The sequence below is a fragment of the Falco cherrug genome, chromosome 9 (assembly GCF_023634085.1).
Source record: "Falco cherrug isolate bFalChe1 chromosome 9, bFalChe1.pri, whole genome shotgun sequence".
Lineage (NCBI taxonomy): Eukaryota > Metazoa > Chordata > Aves > Falconiformes > Falconidae > Falco > Falco cherrug.
The window spans coordinates 56,045,440-56,070,255 of record NC_073705.1 but is presented as its reverse complement, the minus strand read 5'-3'; the positions used below and the strand labels follow the sequence as shown (position 1 = coordinate 56,070,255).

The window sequence follows — 24,816 nt, the reverse complement described above, 5'->3', positions numbered from 1 at the left end:
CGTGGCTTTGACACAACCACGCAGTTTTTCAGACAAAACCATAATTTCTGCATTGCCCATGTAGCAGCCCCCCAGGACCCAGCGTGCCGGGGTCAGTACAGGCTCCTTCAGCGGAGAGGAGGAGGAAGGTGCAGGAAAGCAAAAGATGATCACTGCCTTCCTCAAAATGCATAGAAACTCAGACTTCCTGATGGCTTGCAATAATGCTGAGGAGACAAGAGGTAAAGATTTTTTACACTCACTAAGTGATCAGTTTTGCTCTTTCCTAATGGATGCCAGGATGATGGCAGAAGTTGAAGGTAAAATATAGACAATGCAAGCTGCTGCAGTGAGTGTGTTAAAAATAAAATGAACAAAAATAGTCCTAACAAACCTTACAAATGTACTCATTTATCGTCTCCCATTTCCAGACCTCCAGAATTGTCAGGACACAAAAAGAGCTTTCTTAGTCTAGATGCACAGTTCTGGCGATTTCGAACTGTTCCAAGGTTAGCTCAACCCAAAAATAATGTTAATAGCAATAAAACTTCGGGTCTTCAAACCACATCGATCCGTGGAGTGAGACAGGAGGATGGGAGAGTTTTCTTGTTGATTTTATATTATTTGCATTGATCACTATCTGCCTATTTACCTTAAATAGCCAGCCACGATGCTACTTTATTTTTCAGAGCTTCAATAGAGAAAATGCTTCCATTCTCTGGATTACAGCCCTGCAATTGGTAGTGTGATTTTGAATGTAGTTACCTCTTGCTTAAATCAAATCAAATACACACCTTAATGGCAAACCAACATTCCTCATGTGAAAACCTGAAAAGACAAAATTCAGTGAGAAACGTTGTGTATTACCTAACCCTGGTGCAAAGGTGTGGATGCCGAAGCATGGCACAAGTACGAGGGTATGACTGGGGGTTTTGCAGCCCTCCCTGGGGAGGCAGGGACAAACCCCACCAGTCCGGCAAGAGGCGGGCAGATTTCTATACCCAGGACTACAGAAAGTTCCTACCATTTCCCCATACCTAAAGTACTTTGTTTTGCATTGAAAAAAACAAGTTGCATTTAATTAGTTCTGTTCCTCATAACCCATCTAACAGGGTTTTAGCCGTGGGCTCAAGAGTAAAACATTTTTAAATGTGCAATTTTAACCCAATGGTAAGCTAAAATGTTATAAAACTTAGGAAAGAGTAAAGAACTAGCAAGTGTGGAAAAATCAGAAAGATACTTAGTTTCAGGTTTGTGCTTAACTTTGCCAGAGATGAAGAAGCCTTGCCTTTTGCCAAGTTTTTCTAGTTTACTGTTCAAATGAGAAATTACTTGCAGAAAATACTGATTTAAGGCATTTTTCTGTAGACTCCCTAACAATATTCAGGTGAAATGAATACCGAAAGCAGACCTTTCAGAGGTGTAACTGCATCCATATTAAGCTGGTGAAGAAAAGACAAACTCTGTATCTACATTTTTTCTCTCTCTGGCTCATCCTCCTTCTCCCTTAACTGTAGGGTCCAGCCAGGGAGGGCATTCTGTAGGCTGCAAAGCAACACAGCATTGCTGTGTGCTAAGGGGTGCACAGTGACAGAAGGTCACTTACTTTTTCATTAGTAAAAAGGTTTTTCCATCAAACAAAGCAAAACAAAAAAAATAGATTAACTATTTAATAATATATCTACTAAGGGGAATTTCCAACTTTGTAATGGGCAACTATTGAAGACCTTTCCCATCACATCCACACCTCCCTGGGAGTTCTGAGACTTCCTTACAGCTTTTTCCCCCGTGATGAATTTGTCTAAAACCTGTTCAGCTAGGAAGCACTTGCTTTCTGCAGGATGCTATGATCAGACTGTCTTTAACTAGTCAGACACCCTAACCCCATCAGCCTGATCTTTATTCAAAAGATCCTGCTACCTCTGTCCTCTCTTCCCCACCACAAAAAAACCACAGAGCTTTTCCTTAGGAACTATCAAGAATGGTTTGCTACCATTCAGCTTGCCTTGCTGTAACTGCAATACAGGTGCTGATAATATCAACCAGTGAAAGTACCAGCCTTGCCTAAGCAGGGTTTCTTTTTGATACAGCTCCTAAGGGGCAGAAGTGCAGCCTCCAGCAAATAAACAAGGACTTCCCATCACTTTATACATGGATTTTTTGAATACCACCACAAAACAACCTTTATATAAGCTTTATGCAGCCTGAAAATATCAGGAACACTGTTGCTCGATAACAAATGCAGTTGTGGAAAATTTCCCCTTTATTTAAGCTGCAAAACATGACTTTAGAAGCCTAAAACTAACTCGTGCTGAATTTCATAATGAGTGGGGTGTGCAACAGGCAGGCAGCCCCTGTGCTCTGGCAGCTCACAAGCATGTTTACTTAAAATGCTGCCTGAGTACGGACTTGTTCATCTGAAATGAACCTTAGGTTTTATGCTCACCTTCCTATTTAATGACATGGGAAACTTAACTGGGATTAATGCATGTTTATACATTTTAATTGTATATTAAAGTGTGTTTTGCAGATACATAAGAAACATCAGTAGCATATTAACTTATATTAGCTTTAACAAAAAAAAAAACCAACATTGACACATTTGCAATTATTCTGCAATTATATAGAAATTACATTACACACTAATTGCTCTGACAGGTGCCTAATAGCTTCTCTAAATAGGGGGGTGAGAATTTACCCATGGGTATTCTCAACTATTTTGCTTGACCACCTTTTGCCTCTCCTTAAAGCAATGAAAATACGAGGCAGCAATAACAAGTTTCTGTTCTGCTGGATTGTTTTTTTTCCAACACGATCGATGTGCTCCTTCCCCCATGGCTGCCTCTGTGCATCCCCTAGCTCTGTGCTGCTTGCCAGCAGAAGCCTTTCTGCTTCTGGCAGCGCTCCTGAGTGTCCAAAAGTTTTTCCAAGTTTGTTCCTGAAGCATCTGTGCTCAAACTTCAGCAGCTTTTTAGGCAAACAGAGCCTGACAAGGGGACCTGGCCATGCCTAGCACATTCTGCAGCCCTCAGTACAACTGCATGAGCATAGCTAACATTTAATGAAACCTCCTGCACATACTCCAGATACAAATGATCTCAGTCCAAGGACAGACAAACAAAAACCCGTCTTTTTTTTGTGTGTTGTTTGTCTCCATTAATTTGAAGATTCTTCTTACTAAACAACTATGCTGAGAGAAAAAGGAATGGTCTTGTGTTTCTGAGAGGTCCTGGAGAATAATTGATAAGAGTCTTGAAGCTAACTGGCCATAGAAATGATGACACTGGTGGAAAATGTTGTCAATACAGCTGACAAATGTGCATAAAGTATGATCATAGAATCATTCAGGTTGGAAAAGACCTTTAAGATCATCAGGTGCATAATAATTTTACCCTGATGATAGGTTTACCATAGGATGGTCTGGGACAGGACGGTTTGGTTTCGCATCCCGCCCGCCAGTGCCACGACCTTCCTTGGGCAGGCGTCAGGACACACTGCAGGGTTTACTCTTCAGGCTACAGCAAAAAAGTTTTGCCTATCTGAAGGCAAAGTGCAGTCAAGTGGGACAAGATGCATGTGGTTTCCGCGCCGTTGGAGAGGGAATCTAAGAAAAAGCTGTTGCAAATTAGTGACAAACTGTACAGGACAGGCACCGGTCACTGTGGGGTTAAAGCTTCTCAATGTTGTTGTTCAGTAAAAACCTTTTCATATTTTCAAATTAATTCTTCAGTGTTAGACTTATGCTATGATGTTATTACAGGTGTAAGCTAAACAGTAGTTAAGTCCCCTGAACAATCGCTTGTGAATCATACATCTGCAAAAAGCTAGACAAACCCAGAAGAAAGAGCCTTTCCTGTAAGTAAAAGCCATCAAGTGACATTTCAGTTAATACCAAGCGCTCTGCCGCCCTTCCCAGAGACCCAGTTTCCCAAGTACTCCACCACTACAGCCCTCTACAAATTGAAATTTTATGTACATACTGTAATATAACCCCCATATGTTTAATATAGTCTCATTGTGAAAATGCTTCCCAGACTTGTTTGCAAACACTATAATACTGAAAAACAAATGCCAACTCTTGCATTCAAATGGGAGTATTGCCTGTAAAATTGTGACCTTTGTTTTATATATAGGCATCCACAGCTGTTAACCAGGATTATCTATACATCCCAAGGTGTATTTCATCTGAAATGCAAAGCATTTCTTTATTGCACGTATGGTTGACTGGGAATAAAATGAGTTTGTTTCCCTGTGACTGAAAGCTATTTGCATGACTTTCAGATATTTAGAGGTGATTTACAACTCCTGCATTCACATCATGGGTAGATAAACAGGAAAACTGTACCGTGTATGACAATTACTATCCTCAACATCTGTTTTATCCGAAAAATAATTTTATGTAGAAGAAATTCTACCTTAATTATTAGGGCTGACCCAATTTTGTTTTCCTTTAATGCTTGCTTTCAATGGCACAAGACTCGTCTTTTGTATTAGGCATAGCTAGATTCTGTTGATTTATCAGCTGGTCACTTAGGAAGGCACACGCAGAACTGCCTTTGGTGTCTGTTACACATTGCACTTTTCTTAGGGAGAAGTTAAATGTTGACTCATTGTTCTCTTGCAGCAAATAGGAATTTTATGGATAACGTGACCTGTGAAATTCAACTCAATGCATGCCTCCACTGCAATTAGGCAGGGCAACAGCAGCTCAGTGCCATACTGGCATTAATTCTAACGCAGCCAGCTAGAGCAGAAAGGAGCAGGGAAGAAGGCACAGCCACAGACTTGAGTGGAGGCTGCAAGCCAGTTGCCCTCAGCAAGCCAGGCGAGGCAGGCCATGCTTTAGCAGCCGCAGGCAAGGCTGCGGTGCGGAGATCTCCCAGGCAGCAGGGACAGGGAGCTGAGCACGGTAGCAGTGCCAGGGCAGCGGCGCGGTGCCTCGCTCACCCGTGACACAGGTTCCTTACGCAGAAGCACTGCTCAGCATCAGTGTGTGAGAGGGAATCCTTTGCTGCAAAATGGTCAGCATACAGCCAGAATTCTTGTAGTAAAGATGCTTGACCTCTAGTTATTAACTTCTTAACTTCAGGGGGGTGTTGGGTTAAGAGGATGTGCAAGGTAACGGGAAAAAAAGTCCTTGGATCCCTGGCCCTCCCTGCCTGCCTTGAAGCATTTTTTGTGTTTGAAAATAATTCATGCTTGCTTCAACACTCATATAATTATATCCACCCATGATTAATTACAGTACTTTAAAAATGCACTTGAGTGATGCTTCTGATGACACAAAACCTTTTTCTTTACAGAAAATGTCTACAGCGGGCAAAGACTGGGACAGTATTCCACTAACTTATGCAACTGAGATGCCTGAAAACAAAAATATACTATGTTCTTTATTTTAAACATATCCAAAATAAGTAACTTTGACCACTTCTCATCCTTTACTATCTGGAAAAATATCTTGCTCTGCTCTTCTGCCTGGCAGTACTCTTACCATATCAGTCTTAATACTACATGAATGTAACTGCAATACATTGCACTTGCACTGAGTTCAGAACATTTTGTTTCCAATTTCCTCCGCACAGCTTTGTTTATGCTTTGGGTATTAGTATTCAGTAGTTGAACATTCTTGCCAAGCTTACTCCAGGGATGTCTAATGGCTCTGGACCCTAGTCTTTGCTCCTAACACATAAATAGATAAGCTTTGCAAAGCAGTCATTTGTAGCTAGCCTTCGTCTCAACGTTAACTAAAGGTGTAACTCAAAACTTTGCTTCGAGCTCAGCCCTCCCACACACCCAAGGAGGGTAAGGTTATTTAAAAAACAGCTAACAAACACTCCTGACATCGCAGCACTACAGCCCCAGACATTATCCCATCTTTCCCAGTGGCTCGTACAGCCAATGTTCATGTCCTGGACACTGCCATGGGAGCCAACCTGCCAGAATTAAACACATGTCCAAGCGACTGCAGTGACGGCAGCACACAAACTCCCTAAGCGAATGCCATAAGCTTGTGAGGAGGAACTAAAGTACAAGCGCTGTCTGCTCCTGGAGTAGCAAAGTGCTGGTGATGCAGCACGATGGGAGCTCCCGCTGCCCCAGGATGCTCATCACTGCAGGGCAGTGCCATCGCATGGCAGGGCTGACTGCGCTCCTGCCAGACGAGCTCCAGAAGTACTTTATGCCAACGGCAAGCCTGGGTTGGGCAATAGCCAAAGCCTCCTTTCTCAGGGCTCACTGCAGTCATCTTTATTCAGATATTTAGGTTGAACTCTGATATCTTCCACCCCTAGTGGTGTTTCCTTCCACCTTCTGTTAAATGCTCTATGAAGCTAGCAAATCCAGGGAAGTACCAAGCTTTTCAAATGAACCAAACCTGCTTCCTCCCTCCCTCCTTTTCCTCCTGCTTTACATTGTCCCACAGCGATTCCCCAGATCTTAAGTCAGCTTCAGCGACTTCAGAAGATCTGTTTTACTACTTCATCTATAATTTTGCATTTTTATCAGCAGTTTCACCACCCGTGTTCAAGCTGGTTTTCTCATTTTTTGTAGCGTTTCTACCATCATCTGCTGAGCAGACAATCTGAGGCAAACACCCTGTGATTCACTGAGTGGCATTGGGAAAATCAAGAGTAAGAAAGTTATGAGAAGGTGGGAGGGAGGGGAAAAAAGAGACTTGTTAATATCATTGTCCCAGATTGTACCACCCTCTAACTCAGAAATTTAGCAGCAGTTGGAAATTCAGCCTCTCATACACATCAAGCCATCCATTCAGTATTCTGAAAGGCAACAATATATGTCCAAAAAAGAGGGTGAAGCATGGAAATGGAAATGAGATCTGCTTGAAATGTTGATTATTTCTGGAGTACTTTTGAAATTTTTCCATATGCCTCTCATATACAACACTATGCAATTAATTAAAGCAAACAGAGTGCATTAAAAGTAAAAAGCACCATATGCACACTTACATTTCAATACACATGAGAAATTATTTCTATACAAGAAAAAGCCCTGAAAGCTCCCATTTCATTCACGCTTTGAATTTGCGAACATTGATGAAAGCTCTTCAGGCATTGACCAACACTCAAATTGCTTTTTATAGTCTCCCTTGTATGTATTTTAATACACAGAATTAAGATTTGTAGCTTAACGCAGAGAAGTACCTCAGGAACAGAGTTTGTGAAATTACCATTTTTTAGTTCAATCACATTGCAGTGAGCTATCAGAGAAAATAAACATTGAAGTGCTACAGGTCTTCTCAGGTGGCAGATATTGCTTTATTACTGGACTCATAGTTCCTAATTCCCTGTTAAAACTAAAATAACTGCTGAAGGTAATGCTTTTGGAACTGGAGGAGGCTGAACTACAGCACTCCCCTGCTGTTTGTGACCCATAGATACACGTGGTCTCCCTGCCCATGGCTGGGGGGTTGGAACTAGATGATCTTGAAGGTCCCTTCCAACCCAAACCATTCTCATAGAACCTTATTCTATAGTCTGTCCAGCTTTGTCACCAAAGCATCTTCAAACCTGTGAAGCACTTACCAGCCTATGACTGATGTCTGTCACTTTCTACCAATCACACATATTTATTAGGCAATTATCTCTTTTTCATTACAATATCATCCCTCTCTCAGAAGATCAGCAAGCTTTTGTGAAGTCAGAAGCTTGGTGTATTTAACATGGAGTTACTAACTTTCACTTGAGTGGAAACTGTGGAGCAACCTTCCACCCCAGTCAAAGCCAGTATTGCACCCCCTGCAACGCAGAGTTCTCATAGCAACACCCGTGCTTTCAAAAACCCATATTGATCAAAGCCCACACAGTAACATCCAGCTATGGCATGATATCTTGATATCACACAGTACAGATAGTGTCACTCCAACATGGCTCCTACAGTTCCAGTGCAGAATTCAAATGTTTTGTTTATAAATATGGGCTATATATCTATCAAATTATACTGAATGGACCATATTACATCATAAGTGTTACAACTGATAACCAACTTAGAAATGTTGTCCGTGGAAGTATAGGAGTACTGATACATACAGTGAGTATAGTCATTAGAAGGCAGTGAAAAATAACTGACTACTCCTGCACTTACAAAGAAATAAAGGCAAGAAAGATGACTTTGGAAGTAGGAAAATCAGATGTAACTCAAAAATCAATAGAAAGGCAAGATTTAAATTAGAAAGACTGTGACACTAATGAAAGATAATATTGCCTTGAGCTCTCAACAGGGAGAATGGCAGCTCTAGGATGCCGGTAATCAGATTCACAAGATGAAAATCTAAACCTTCCATGTGAATGTAACAGCGATCACAATTACTCTGAAAACTAAATTCATGTCAGAGGCAAAATAAATCAAAAGCATTAATGAGAAAATTAGAGGATTCGAAGGAATTAGCTGTAAGGCATTCAAATTTCTCTTTTTTGTTAAGAGCAGCAGTCTTGTAGGAATGTCAAAGAGTAAATAACATAGTGAAGTATAATTGCAATAAAGCTCATTCAATGCTGCATTACAGTACATCTAGTCTGACTACCATAAATCTCCTCCTGTGCTTCCCAGTAGTTACTTAATGAAAAACAAGCCAAAAGTTGTGTGCTGTTATTGTATGTGTTCCTATAGCACCTAGGAACCTGAGAGCCACTGCAGTAACTTCTATTCAAACATGACAGACAGTTTCTGCATTGAAACAGGAATGTTCTTCATCAGTCTCATAGCAGCCACTAAAACTGCAAGTTTTTTGCTTCCTATGATGAAAAAATCTTAAAGTATTCATGCTTTAGCAAAATTCTCTTCTTAAAGACATACATAACTATGGAAGCTGACCCTCAGTTGTTCAGACACAACTGACATTTTCAGGGAAGAGACTCGGTGATTGAGGCCAAACAAATAAAAGTATACATGTAAATAGAAGCATAATTTCACACAAAAGCTGTCTAGAAACAGTTTCTGGCAAACCTAAAGTCTTTCTGGATGGTATCCTTTCCTTGAAAATGGCCATTAGCTGATACCTCAGAACTGTGAGAATAAGAAACATGTGCAACGTTATTTTGCCTGGGTGTACTTTTTTATTTTTGCATTTTAATGGTTACCCCTTTTTCTGAACCCATTTCTAGTTTTTCCACTGTGCAATGGTTGCAGTTCCCCCAATTTAAGCATGAAAGGCATGTACTGCATTTTATTATTAAACTTTACCCTCTTCTATCTTACTGCTCTGTTAAATTACTCCATTTTATGCACACAATATCTGGCGCGTTACACGTCAAATCAGGCATTAGCACAGCATATTACACCTCTGTATACAACAGCAGGAACAAGAGAAGTGTTTATACTTTACTGAGCTAGCAAGCAATCCATTACTTGAATTTTTTCCTGTACAGTTTGTCAAGTCTCTCAAATTAAGTTTTACATAAGATGTTCAATTTTTTCACAGCAAACCAAGCAACCCACCTGAAAAGTACTCCAGAATCTCATCTCTGTGTATGTAGCGTTCTTTTAACAAAACAAAACAAAAATAAATGGGAGGGACTGGACACTAGATCTGAGACAATGGTGATCTGCTGAGGGGAAGGGTGAAGTCACCGCAATCACCCACAAGAAATAAAGAAGTCTAAAGCAAGCTACATCCAAACTGATTTTTTTTTTTAATGGGTTCACCCTTCATCTCTCAGATGAATTAAAAACCTGCTACAAGCATTGCACTTGGCATACAGCAGTTGTCTTTGCCTTCCTGAACTGCACAAGGCAAAGGTCCTCACAGGAACAACTTGGATCATGACAGCAAAATGTCTAAGAAAAAGATAATATAGAATTAACCCACTCCTAACTAAGCTGCTGGACATCTACCTCAGGCTCTGAAAGCCCCAGATGTCATAGACAGATATCCCTTAACATCCACAGATTGCACACAGGCATGTCAGTGACTATAAAGTAGCTGCATACACAATTGCTTGGATGCACTGTTTGTATAAAGCAGTTAAAATACATGGCAAACTATTAAAAATGATTAGGCGAAGTTACACAGCAACCTTAGAGGGGATGCGAATGCTACACCAATCTCCCACCAGCTGGAACGTGCTTTGGAGATGCTCAGCTCAGCCTGGAATACACCTTTTCAGAAGCTTAAAACAGTTCATGTACGTGAAGACTATCCACAGATCCAGGGCAAAATGTGTAACTAATTTCATGAGAGAAAGAGACAAAAGGATTTCATCTAAACATTGGAGTTTTGGCCCCAATGCTATTTAAATATCTAAACTTTAATTAACTGTAGGTTGAACGACATATGCGTGAGGTACTGAGAAGTACAAGTATGAACAAGACATGAGTTTTGGTGAAGAGAAAGTCCTTCGGCAAATGAATGACAGGACCAGAACAGAAAAACAGAATGCCCAACTCTTCACCTTCTATTGCTGAAAACAGCAAAGGGTCTGGACAGTTCTCAGGTCTTAAAAACCAGCCATTTAAAAGATTTATCCGAGCAGTACTCCATAATTCAAAACTGGAGAGTGTTAAGGGAAAATCTACAAAAACATATTAAAGGATTAGAAAGCAGAACCACAGAGAAAGATCTGCAGAGGTCAGACTACTTAGTTTATCAAAGAGGAGGTAAAAGGGGAACTTTGATCACAGTTTAAGAACCTAAAAGGATAATGAAAATGTGCTATAGCAAGCGCTTCAATCTAGAGATGAACGTATATCAATTTCCAGAGGTTACAAGTGGAAAAGTGCCAGAATCACACAGGAAAAAAGAAACCCTTGAAGTAATGGTGTGAATAATTAACGACTCGAGAAAATTACCAGAGGTTCTCATGGATGCCCTATTGCCAGAGGTCCTTAGCACAATACTGGGTGTTTCTTTGCAAGAAACGTTCCAGTTCAACCTGAGTTACTGGACATGAATCAGCTGAGAGAAATCCCACAGCCTATGCTGTGCACTGCTCAAACTACAGGCATCTCAGCTCTGATGGACCCCAACACAAGACACCAACAAAAATTTGTATTAATGTTTTTTTCATATACTACTAGAAAGTACACAGAAACACTCCAGGTACAGAGTTATTTCCATTAAAAACCTCGTTACGGCTAACAGTGCAAAGAGCCAGCAAGCAGACAAACTCTCTTACCGCTACTCCTTTCTGAACAGATTCGGAGAGGAGCATCTGGTGACAAATTTCTGTGCCTCCAAATCCATCTCTGCTCTTTCCAGAAGGTCAGGGACCGGATCTCATCCAACTTAAGCAACAAAGATAATTACCACGTTCAGAAACACGCCAGTTGCCAAAGCGTGCTCCTTTTCCACCACCTGCTTCCTTGTCTTCTCCACCTCCCAAAAACACCTCTGCTGCACAAACGACAGGCTGGCTGAGATCTGACATGGTTTGCTAAGTAACTGTCCCAGTGGTGGCTGCACAATTGGCCATCACCGGCACCATCCAACTCAAATTGCATTACACTTAATTGATTCATTAAGGTAATCACTACTGTCATATCATCTGCTCATTACAAACAACAACAAATTATTCAAAATATGTTTTCCCTTCTGAGCAACTGTATCAAATATATTAATCAGAAGTTGGTTGGCTGTTTCAGTCGCTCATTATCTGCATGCCATTTATATAATAAAAAGAAAATGAACAAGCAACTTGCCATCAGTCGGCTATTTCATTTTTCCCCGATGAGTTCTAGAATTTGTAAATTAAACCAGCAGTGGTGCTCCTGATTTATATGAGAAGGTTATGACCAAAAATATATTTCATCTATAGGCAAATCTGTTTTATATCCAACAACTTGTCAGTTTTAACAAACTCTGCCAAAGGCTATTATTGATGGTAGAAGGCAAAACAGGTATGGAGAAGCCAAGATTTTCACATTATGCACAAGAAAAATCACACCGGCCATAACAAAATTGTTATCTAAGAGTGAAAAATGCTTATATATGAACTTGATCGAAATTCAAAAAGTACCCTTTGCCCAAAGAATCACTTTATATACCACATCCCATCAGGTAGGTGCAAAATTAGCACATAAGCGATTTATATACATTTCTGTATACTGTACCCTGAATTTGGTGTACTCTATTAGCACAGCAGATGATTAAGGTCTGCAGACTACATAACAAAGCAATGAAGTGGTGCCGTAGTAGTTTAAATCAGAGCAGCTGTGAATAACTCCCATTATGTCAGCTATGTGTTTCTGGCAGCTGATGTACCATCAGCCAGGTCTCCAATTGCATGTCAGCCTTCTCATTTAAAACCCCCAGAAGAGATCGAGCTAGACACCCATAGAAAGGTCTTAACTGACAGTGATTGCCTCTATTCTGAAGACTAGCAAATTAAAATAATCTTGCAAGTGACTATTCCCTCTAAAGAGGAAACATTAATTCTTTACAGAATTAAGTCAATGCATTATTTATTTCTTACTATAGTACTATTTGTGTTTTCTCAAAATGGGATTCAGGGCAGGGGATGCTCCTAAAAGCCCACCAGGATACCATAATTTGCTGCAGGTGTTCATTGTTTTATATGGCTCATTTTACACCATCCTTTAATTAGTCATCACAAGTTACCTTCAGTGCAAAAGGTGATAGTCTGGTTCCTCGGGAAGCACCAGAATACAAATTCTCAATTATCTTTGGCCTTGCAGGTGATGGAACCAGCTGCGATAGACAGCAGAGACTGTTGTATCACCTTGGGTAGACCAGCGTGCATGGTCCTCTGGGTTGCCGAGGCTCTCCTGGACCTGTCAAGGATCAAGACGGTGACTATCCAGCAGCCTCATGCCATTTGCAAGCCTGTCTGTCCTTCAAGGGCTGTACCTGTAGACCAGAAGAAAAGGTCTGCACTAGACAGCAGGACAGCCCAGGGCTTGCATGCTCCGATCAGCTGTGGGGCTGGCAGGGGGGCACACTGCCCATCGACACCAAGCAAGCAAAATACAGCACATGATCTGCATGCCTGCCCATGCAGGTAAAGCTGCACTTTTGTGCTTTAAATGATGTTAAGTTTCCATTTCCCCAATTTTTGAGGCAATCTATAGAGTGACAGCATTTGAGTGAGGGAGAGAAAAGTCAAGAGGGTGAGCATGGAAGTGTTTGCAATAAAGAGGAATGAAATGAAGGATAAAGGAGGCGGCCTGATGTGATAGATTGGCTGTCCTATCAGTGGTGATAGTTTTTCTACAAATCATCAGAACTCCTGCCTTGAAGATGGATCATCCAATTCATCTTTGCGGAAGCACCATCAAGATGCTGGGGGGAGAGGAGAGGTGGCCGGGAGTAGCCGGACACAGGGCCAGGAGCCAGGATGGGAAGCAACAGTTTTGCCCTGTTGACACCCATGAAGTTTGTGAAACAGTACTGGCAAATTGTTGTTTTCTGTTACCATATTATCACCCTCTTGCATCTAATAAACTAGTTATTCGAGGGAAATTACAGCAAGAAGCAGGGCCATGCTAGCAGACAGTAACACTGCTAAATGTACAATGGCGCTGCTATTCATGCTGGCTGGGAGCAGCAGCCGAAAGTGTTGAAAACAGACTGCCCTGTCTGTCACTCAGCTAGTCCTATCCACAGCAATATTGCATTGCCTTTTAAGATATTTTCCTTTTTTCAGGGTTATCCATGAAGCGACGGCTCTGAACTCTATCATCTCTGTGCCTGACACATTGTTTATAAAGATCCTGAAAGCTTCATCCCTTCGTATTGAATGCTTCCTTGGAGAAAGAAACACCCAAATTACATGAGCTGAAAGTCATGTAATTATTTTAAATGAAAATAGCAAGCCATAAAGAATATTCTAGCACTGTTCATATTGTTCAAAAGAAGAGAACAACAAAGTAGCAAAGCTTTGTTTAAACTATCTTTTTCCAATATAATCCAAAGGAATCTTACACTACCACCATGATACTACAAGACAACATTAAACAAAATACAGGTTAAATTGTACTGCGAAGTACCTAGACAAAGGGTATTTTTTACAAATAGATGTGCAAACAACACTCTTTGGGGATACAAGCACGTAAGGAGGAGGAGGCATTTTGCACTCAGTAACATGATGTCATGTATCACAACACCATAGGAGCTGTCTTAATTGTCACAACGTTTTAAATTGTTTGACTGTGTGTTTGACTCATTAAATCGCTTAATACATGTATAGGTACGTACATACACTGTGTATGGAATATCAATACCACATAGCTGAGAGGCAGGTTTAGGCCAGCACCTTGTTTTCAGCACTAGCCAATTAGGGAAGTAAAATAGGACATAGCAAGTGTGTCCAGAATCTTCCCTAGGAAACTCTTCAGCCTCCCAAGTTTCACAGTGTAAGAACAAGGAGTGGTTCCTTAATGGTCACATACCTCTGTACTCTTTGCCCTTTAAAAAAACACAACCCTTTGGTGCAAGCCGTCTTGGGAGAGCAATAAATTAATGGAGAATGCATCTGAAGTTGCTATGACAGATCTGAAGTTTCCCCTTCTTACACAGTATCAGAAATTAAGCAGCAGGTTCACAGTCACCATGGCCCTTTCTTGAAAAGAGAAGGAAAAAAAGAAGTCTAATGCTGCTTCAGGAATTTGAGCTTAAACGATTTTACTTTAGGAAAACATTTGAAACCTTGAGTTAAATAGTGAGAATTATGCAGGTTCTGAAGAGAAGAGATTTGCTGGAAGCCTTTGAAATAAGGGAGAATTAGACAATACAATTTATTTAGACTTTCAAGCCTCTTTAACAGAGCATTAAGAGAAAGCACCATAAAAACAAATTTTCAGAGTGGAAAATGAAGCTATACTGTGGTCAGAATCCAGTTAAGACAAAAAAATGAGTAGGAGTGAACAGCTGATATCCAGCAAAGATATTCAGAGATGTTTTCCAGAATAAGTACTTGCATGTAATACACAATTAGGTTGGAAAAACAGATAAATGCATGTCTGAGCAGAAGCAATATATCTATTTTCCTTGTCAAACTGACACATCATACACAAACTTTCCCTGCTCATATGTGATCAGGAAAGTCTTTCACTTTTTTGACCACTGAAAGAGAGGAGAAAGCATACTTCTGCAAAGTTTTCCTCTTCTATATTAGTATGGAAGACCAAAAAAAACCCCAACAAACTACCAGTCACCCATGTGACCACGGGCAGATAACACACCCCGGCACATTTTCATCTGTTAATTCCGAGCCTAAGCTGAAAGGCACATCGGAGCCGTCCAGAGGAAAACAGCATGGATGTGTTATGGGAAAATATGCTAAGCTGCTTCTGGGAAGAACATGCAGTACAACTTGAGGGTACAATCTATGACAAAGACATTAAAAAAGCACCTAATAAGCGTTATTACTTTGTTCTTCAATTCTTTATGGTTACAATTATTCTGGTCTCTCCCTTGAGAATTATTTCCAAGGTAACGTGCACTGGCTGGCTTTCTTGTTTCAAAAGTAAGATAAACTTCCAGAATCACCATCTCTTGATCTTCAAGCATAAAGTCCAAAAGAAAACCGATAGCCTATAAGAAATCACTGTCAACTGATTCATGAAATAGCTGGAACTACAAGATCTACTGCCCCCACAGAGGCAGAGCTAAGAGTTGAAGGCAGACTGCTGTATTCTTCAAACCATGGGCACATGCATGCCAGGGCAGTATTCAAAAGAAGGGAAAAATTCAAGCGTAGCTGACTAGAAGGCAAGAGGTTCAGAGACACATTTTGCCTCCAAGTTAGAAAGTGAATGTGAAAGAGCGATGGGTGAAAACAGACCTGGAAGTCTTCAGAAAAAGAAGCATTTTAGTGATTCTGCTCAGTTTGAGACATTTCACTGTAACACATTGGGGATGGTGTTAAACCAGAATATATTCTCACCTCCTGGCTAACTGTGTTGGTCAAAAGAGGTAATCTCAAAGCCTCCTTATCATGCCGCACCGAGATGACTTCAGGTCACTACCTCCCCTGTCTAGCTGACTTACATCAGCCCATTCTTCGGCTCTTTGTTCAGGTTCTTGATTAACTAAAGCCTAATACTTCAGCAGAAAAGCCATCAGCAGTGGGACGGCTCATTCCAATTGTCTGGCCATTTCTTGCTGAGTCTGCAATGACCAGCCTCAGGGTGAAGAAACCTACTACAGAACAACTTTTCAGCGGCCAGGTCAAAACGTGGTTATACCAAGCCCAAAACAGAACATGTCCTTCTCATCCAGAAATATCATATCATCCACAACCTACTTTTTCAATTTAAAAATCTTTTCCTTCATCCTCGTCCTGCCCTGTTCCAAGTGCCTCCTTGCCTACATGCCTCGAACCAGGCATGCTGGAGTCTTCATGGAAAACATCCCAGACTTTCAGCTTTAAGTTTCTTCTGAATTACAGTTCTCAACATTTTTAGAGAACAAAATATTTTGCATATAAGCATGCAGAAGTTATCGTCATCTTGTCTGCTGGCAACAACCATATTATTATAAAACCATTCGCACAAATCAAACCTTTGCCGCTAGAGGACTCTCCTGAAGCCATCGCTTCAATGTCACCAGGCATCCACTTCACTCTTCTTCATCTCCCTTTCGTTTCCCAACTGCAATATGGTCTGTTTAAGTTACCTTTTGCCTCTTTCATTTGTTATAAGATTGTCTATAGATAGATAGATATACATACATATAAACACACACACAGATACATACATACATGTTATTTACGTAATTTCCCTATGGCTGTGCATGGCTGTATTTCTTGTTTTCTGTTGATTTTTTCTCTCTTTTCCACCTTCTGTGCTTTCACTTTTCCTTAGCTCTGCTTTCTTGTACTGCACTTGCATCCCATCCATATTCTGTCTCAGTTTCTTTCAAAAATATTCTCCTCTCACAGCTACGAGCAAAAAAAATCAAGAAGGCAAGTGCAAAAAGAGACTGCGTGTTGCAGAAGCTGGAAGGGTGACTGCGTAAGAGGCATCCCTATTGCAGCAGAAAACAGTTCGCTACAGCTCTGTCCCTTTGCTATTTCACATGTTGCGGAACAGGCACGCATTTTCAAAAAAATTATAAAAATAATCCAAGTATTCATGTTGTTTGGTAAAATGTTGCACACAGGTTTCTCAATAGTCACCAAGATGTCAGTCCTGCTAAAAGCCATCTTCACAGCATCAGAACAAGAGACTAATTTGCTGTAATAACGCCTTTTGGTTGTGATAAATAAACCAGGTTTAAAGTATATGTTCAACCTCCAGGAAAACACTGAAGTTGGCTGAAATAACATCAGCAACACAGGAGGCAATCTGCGCTTGGAGTCAGCACTGGGCAAAGGGCCATCGCACACTTCTGTTTTCCCATGTCTTTTTCTTGCTGGAGAGAACTTTTTAGCCACCAGTGTTTATTAAGCTATTATATTAAGAACAGCTTTTATCAGGAGAGCTCTTGACTGACGTTTGAGCCAGTTCCAACTAAAACTTGTGTGCCATTTCAGTTGGAGAAAAAATTACTTTCAAAATAGTATGCTTTTTTATCAAGGTAAACCTCACAACACGCTAGTAAGAAAAAAGAATTTTTAAAGAAGAGAGCAAGTCTAATAATTCATACCTGACACCACCAGCCTGGGCAGGTTCATGGCATTCTCTGCACCACTTGCTCCTCCTCCTACCTTTCTCCTCAAACTTTCGAGTAGGTAACCAGGGAAAATTCTGCTCTTAGAAGGTTTTTAGATATAATTTGATAGAAGCAACCTGGGAGACATCTGACATGTGTTAGTTTTCTCAAATTTCAAAGAGAAGCAGCACCGTGTTACCAGTCCTGTCGAGTGAATCAATGACATGTTCAATCCTGAGAAAGGTGCTTGTCCTGTAAGTCATAACTCATCAGGTAAAATGCTCCTTTAGGATCAAGATGAAATCTAGACCTGGAGGGCACATTTGAAACCTCTCTTCAATAGGGCAAAGATTACCTCTGCAGAACTATTCTGTGAAACAAGAAATTAGTGTATTATCTTGCTCTGCTGTGGGACAATACTTCAAAATAATAGCAAGCTCCTGAATGGGTCATCTTTTCTGTGTGAACACTGAAATTTTCTCCTGTTACAGACTCACGACCACAACGCAGCTACACTCCACTCAGTCATATGAAAATTTGGTAAGTGTCATAGGGACTGACTTTCAGGAGTATGACGCTCCCACATATGTCATCACTTTTGTAATTGTGGGAAAATGAAATAAAACAGAATACATGCCATACAGACACCTCAGACCTCATATTGCAACATTTCACTTGTTCAGTTTTGCAGCTGCTGCATTTTCTGCTTTATTTGTGTCTCTCTGAGACCCGCCCTTTACAGCAGGCACTGCACGAAGAAACCCTTATCAGGAATCACTGGGGTGTGTGCACACATGCACGTGTTTGTGTGCACAAGTACATCTTAAAGCCCCAGGTTTCATCTAGACCAGGTTTTTCTTTACATGTATTTTTTGAAAAATCCTAATGTCCCAGAACTTGTTAGGCACAGTCATGAAAACTCTTTCGGTCCTTCCTCAGCATTTCTTCCCATGTATCTCATCAGAGGTTCTGTTTCGAGTTTTGAGCATGCTCAAGTTTTGGCACCTAAGCAACAGCTACATGGAAAAACTCTTCCAGCAAGCTGATGCTTCTGTGGGACTTGTTGTCTTCTATGGGACATGTTGTCATCCTCTTTCTCCCCCTCCTCTCCACCAGAGCTACCACCTGACCTAAGTCCACCTTGCAGATACTTCCAGACCAGCCATGCCTTGCAGGGTTTGTAGAAACCAACACACTCATCTAACCTTAACTTCACAAAATTCCCATGGATAACTTCTGATTTCAAAAGACTGAAAAGAAACCAGAACAAAAATGATGCTGCTCCGAGAATTAAGATACAAGCACTGAGGTTTTTTTCCTCTGCCACATATCCCTTCTGCAGGCCTTTAACAAACCACTTTGGCTGTCTGTTTCTCCTTCCACTGCCACCTTTGGTGTAAAGTGATGGTGCTTGTGGGTAAGCCCAGGTGCAGGACCACATAGACTGGGCAGGAAGACATCCATCCATGCTCACAGGGGAAAACAGATCACAGACCCCAAAGAAAAATGGCAAATCTAATGACCGACTGCTATTAAGCAAACAGCATGCCAAAAGCATTAGGAAAGCAAAATCTCACAGCATCACCCCCAAACATTTCCCCAAAGGTGAAAGGAACGACCACCATAGTGAGAACTGCTGTGTAAAGCAATGACAAGCTCTCTTCCGAAGAGACTCATTAATCCCCATCTACTGAACTGTGACAGTGTCAAGCTCTGCAGCGGGAAGATGGTCAGCAAGGAGACATCACCCACACCTTTCGGTGATCTGCACCTCCTGCCTTTTGCCCTATCAATGCCAGGACACACAGTTACTTCCTGACTTTCTGCTACCTAAATTAACAATTATTACTGAAGTAATTTTCTAAGGTGTCGAGGTCAGCAAAGCACTAGGAAGTATCATGGCTAATGAGCAAGCCATCACTACTGCAAAATGAAAATTGCCGTAAGGCAGTGGAGAGTATCGTATTAAAATTGCCCATAAATTTGCAACTGCCGAACGGTATCTCTCATTGCATGAGGGGCAGGGCTTTTGCTTAAGAATTTTTTAAAATACTTAAGGCATACAGCCTTTGAACTTAGTCCAGTCCCCTGCAATCACATTCTGAACTCCCTGTGTTAGTAAAGAGAACAAAAGTGAAAAGGGCTTATAGTTTCACTTTTTGACTTTCCTTGTACTTTTAGCTCTAAAACCATTTTGATAAGCAGTTTCAGTGAGTTATGTACATATCTTATCTCTCAAGCAATGATTTCTCAGAGTGTTGTGCAAGTAAGGGTTCAAGACAGGCAGTTTCGCAGCACACATTCATAATTTCCCTTAAAAGCAAATTGTTACAGCCACAGCTGCTGTAATCCAGGAGTGGATCTGGACTAGGAAAAAAGGAAAAGCCTTTTCTACTGCCAGGAGAGCTCGGTCTGTTGGGCTTTCATATCATGGAGTGTTTGTGCTGTTGCCCAGCAAGTCCCTCAGGAGCCACAGTCTGTTCAGCCCGGCCCAGGGCTGTGTGCTCATGAGAAGGAGCTGACATCACCACAGACACACAAAAAGCAAAAACCCCACCATTTCTCGAATTACAGTAAGTGGTGATGTCGAGGAGGTTGTTCCAGTCCTGGCTCTGTTCCTACTAATTCAATACCCACAGCAGTCTACAGCCAGTTCTAGAGCCGGCTCTTGAGCGCCAAGAAATTAAATATTTCCCTGATAGTTCCATCCCAGACTATCCAGAGCCAATGCACTTTATGTCCCAAAATGCTGACTCTCTCCCGCCAATCTCCCCAAAACATAACCAGCCTGTTTCATGTGAAAATATCAGCCTAGCAAGGCTCTATCTCATGATGCAGTTTGTCATTTCCATCAACAACGCAAGTTCAGTTTATGGCATCTAAAAAGGGAAAAATAATAATAATACAGGAAGGAACACAACTGACATTTAAAAGAATTTGATTGATGATAAAGCCTGTGGGGAAAAAAACATGGAGCTTCAGAAGGGATAGGAACACTACTCACTGAAATAAAGACTTTGAGACTTAAAGATCTTAATCCTGTGGGGAAAAAAGAAAAGAAAAAAAACCTAAAAAGATGAAAATACTGCCTAGTTCCTACAGAACAAACAAACAAAAGCAACAACAAAAAACACAATTAACAAAAAAAAAGGAATGTTCTTGAGGATGCAGTTTCAAAATGATAGGAAGTCCTAAAAGCCATAATTCATTCTGGCTAGAAAACAAATTGTCTCCACAGTATTATAGGATTTAAAACAAGCAGATTTTGTCAGTGGATTTAGCATGATGAATCAGGTAAATTGGAGGCTGAATCATCACTATATCCCCAGGCATCTGCAGTGAAATAGAAAGGAAAGGAAAATAAAAAATTAGAGAAGCACCTAGAGGATGCTGAGGAAATCACAGGCACACGGAATATTGAGTGAAAAATCACACTGATCTGGAATGTTTGCGTCAGGTTTTTTAGTGACAGGCAGTATTTGGGAGCCATGAAGAGACACAGCAAGGAAGGCTTCTGGACCTCCCAGAGCTGAGACTAAACCCAGTGGGAAATGATCTACCACAGAGCAGACCCAAGGAGGAAAATGGAGGAACAGAAGGGACCCTTGTCTAAGCGATTAGATGGAGGTAACAAACTGAAATCTCCAGATGTTATGAAGCAGGAACCTGAACTAACTCCTCCAGCAGCTGGAGGGCTGCACTTCATGCCCCAGGGCCCCAGCAGTGCAGGCGCTGGGACAGATGAAGCCTTTCTCACCCTCACGAAAGCTTCCCAGCCTGCTCAGCAGATGCTTTCATCGTGTCTGGGAACAGCCCAGTGGCACTACCTTCTCCTGGCGTCTTCCGTCTGCCTCCAGACCACCACCCTCCTGCCCAACCTCCGAGGCAGAAGAAGCCAGGCAGCTGGGGGACGTGGGGGCACACACGATGCTGTCCACACCTGGTGCCTCGGGAAGGCTCCTGTGCTGGCCATGCACCCCCCAAACACCCTCACTACACCAAGCAGAGCTGGGGAGTTACGTGTCTAAGGAGTTTACCAGCGGCTTTCCTGAGATTTCTTAAATGAATTCTCAATTGCTTGCAACAACACATAAAATTTAATAATAAAATGCCTTTTCTTCCATTTTCTTTATACTTTTTTTTTCTTTTTTTTTTTCAGAAAACTTATGTCTGACCTATATCGACCTCACAGGAAAAAAGACAGATTTTTTTCTGCTTGTTTATTTTTTCCCTTTTTTTTCCCCCCACACAGTAGTACCATCAAAATATGCGTTCCCCTGACGGCAGAGACAAAAGCCACTCCAGTAACTCAAACCAACACCACTCCTTCCTCGTCCGGCACAGCAATCCTTAGTGACTTCAGGCTGCCAGGGAAGGTGAAGGACAGAGAACTGCAAGAGCCCTCCCATCGCAGACGCCAAGAGAGCCCTCAGCTCTCACTTATGCGCTTCAGTGCTTGCAAGAAAGGCACAACAGGAAATTTTCTTTCTGTCCATACACAAAACGAGCCCTTAGCTAAGGAATGGATAGCATCTATTGTAGAGGCTGGCTGGTTTTCTCCAATACACTACAAAACTCACTTTTAAGTGATATGCACGGCTGCACCTGCACATTTTGGGCATGGCCAAATGGAAGTGCTAGGTGGCAGCAAGGTCCCAGGTATGTCCCATTCCAGCTCTGGCTCATTTCAGAAGTGTCTTGGTATTTACTCAACAGTCACTTCAAATACTTACCATTTGTCACCTGCTTTTTAGACGTGGGTGTCCTCAATTCTTCGAAACTCTTGTGTACAGAACAGCACATATGGGGCTGCCAGTGACCCTCCCTGGGAAAGACTACAATTATTCCTTGCGTTTCACATGCAGCCACATTTACCTGTGCCTGTCCCTGGTGAGAACACAGAGCATCGACTTCAAAAGCGCCACTCCATAATTTCACAGATCTAACAGTCAAAGCAGAGCTACTGCGAAACTTAAAACAAGCAAAATGTAGGTTTGTGCCATTAACATAATAGAGGGAAAGTGGAAAGAAAATTTGCTCATATCTTGTATGTTTGAACATGGACTTCAGTGCAACTCTCTGAAAACGCGATCTAAGGTTGCAGCTGCATTGAAGAAAGCAAAACAAGCTGGAAGCCCAAGCAAAGCTGTCCTTCGGCTTAAGCTCTAAGACAGGGTGGCTGGTGGGAGAGGGGACATGGCCTCAGCCCACAGCCACTGCCCAGGCAAACTGCACATGTCTGCGGCAAAGCAGCAAACACACATGATCACTTTGGTTAAAAACTTCTCCCAAGAAACCTTTCAACCTTCAACCAAACATCAGCTCGTTAGCAATAGGTCAAAGCCACATGGTATTTAACTTTGGATTAAATATCACTCTCATTCTCAGTGGGAAGCCAGGGCATTAACATATGTCTTGTCATGTATTTTCCCTTCCTGTTACATCTGATTAATTATGCCTCTTTCTGAAATCTTTTCTTAGTTTTTATGTGAAATGAAAACCCATGTCAACAGGGAGAGGACAAGCCCCAGGAGAGAGGCAGCAAGCAGGGGGGAAATAATTCTTCCTCGTCCCCAAAGCTCTGCACTCTATTTAGACTGCAGCAAAACCAGGGGAGGGATTTTTCTCTTACTTGAATGTACCTTTCATTTTCCTGAAGATTTCACTGATTGCAAGACTTTGTTAACATTTATACAGGCTAAAAAACACAGGTCATTTCCGTAGGGACTTGTACTGGCCTCAATCACAGACTAACAAAACATACCGCAGCAATGACAGATATATATCTTGACTGTGAAAATATGCCTATAGGCACTTTCTCTTCTCACTGGCAAACCATTTCCCTTAATTTCCCAGTTTCTCAGCTTTGCCACTTCTTTTTACATTTTGCAATAAATATTGTTCAGCTTGGTGACAGGATAGTCCAAAGCTTTTAAAGCAAAACAAACTGATCGCTCTTCTAGCACAGAAACATTAAAGTTCTTTCACATTATGTTGAAAGCATTTGGTCTAATATTTAGAAGTCAAAAACATTGATTTCTCGTTTAGAAAGTTAGCAATGTTATGGATGCAGCAGCTCATGTGCGCACATGACACGTTAATGATCAACTTGACCAGAAGTTATAACCTCAGATTGTAAGGTGCAATAGCCTCTTAACGAAAGCCTGTGGAATGATACAAATGTGTTATTTAATTCTTTTCATTACACCAATGAAACCAGATTTGCATATTCAGTACTAGCTGAGCACAGTTTTGTAGAGCAGATATAAATACTCTGTAGATTATCCAGAAAGCACTTGGAGCTAGAGACGTTAATTCTCACATTGAAGTGATAAATACAGAGAAAGAAGTCAAATTGCATCTGTGAGGAAGAAAAAAGCATTTCAAAGTAAAATCAAAGCAATGTCAGGAAGGTTGCAAGCAGCCACCAGCCGTTCCCAAACTCACTTGCATCTGCCCACGCGCATCCAGGTCTGCATTCGTGTCTCACAGAGGCTTTGCCATTCCTTGGGGAGAGGGATGCTCCCTGTGCCATGCACCACAAATAGCCTGCCATAAATTTACTGGTAAATGCATTGCTCTCGCCTCCTGACTGGCAAAACATAGGTGTAGAGATTCTGTATCTGAAAAAAAAAAAAAAAAAAAAACCACCAAAAACAAACAAAAAACCCCCCAACACTTTAAACTAGAAAAAAAACCAAATGAAAACAGAATATATAACATATATTACTATTAATAATATATTACAACACTAATCCATGTATTACTGTATTAATTATGTTAGTTTTTACTGTATTATTATATTCTTGAGAGTGTGTATATGTATACACATATATAACAACACCTATAGCATATGTATTATTGTGTAAGCAAGGAGACAGGCTTGGCAGATGGCACAAAATCTGAAAAATATCACCTGCCCAAAAAGTTCACAGCAACTCTTTCACAACAAAAATTGTGTGGTAGATGACGCACCTTTGCAGCCTCTTCCCCATAACTCCTGCTCTGCAGTACGCACGGTGCCAGCTCTCCAGGGGACAGGCTGCCCGCTGTGCTGCCGCCCCCAACAGCCGCTGTTTCAAGGGGTCCGTGCTGGCGGCGCGTGCCTGCCTGGCAGTTCCAGTGCAGAGATGGGATTTCAGACTTCAGTTCCTCCCCTGTCAAATTTAGAGGTAAACATTTCCATGGGCGCAGCAATGCCCAGCCCGTGAGCGTCCAGGATTTCACAGAGGGAAGAGTTTTATGGAAATGAAGGATCTGTGTGCTTTGTA

General features: G+C 41.4%; 1 long non-coding RNA gene across 1 annotated transcript; it reads right to left on the bottom strand.

The window, feature by feature from the left end:
• Positions 1-647: 647 nt before the first annotated feature.
• LOC114015871 (uncharacterized) lies at positions 648-24,647 on the bottom strand. Its single transcript, XR_003560046.2, has 4 exons — positions 24,521-24,647; positions 23,993-24,168; positions 22,279-22,370; positions 648-807 (listed from the first exon to the last, which is right to left on the bottom strand). It is a non-coding gene; the product is annotated as an uncharacterized LOC114015871 (long non-coding RNA).
• Positions 24,648-24,816: the final 169 nt, after the last annotated feature.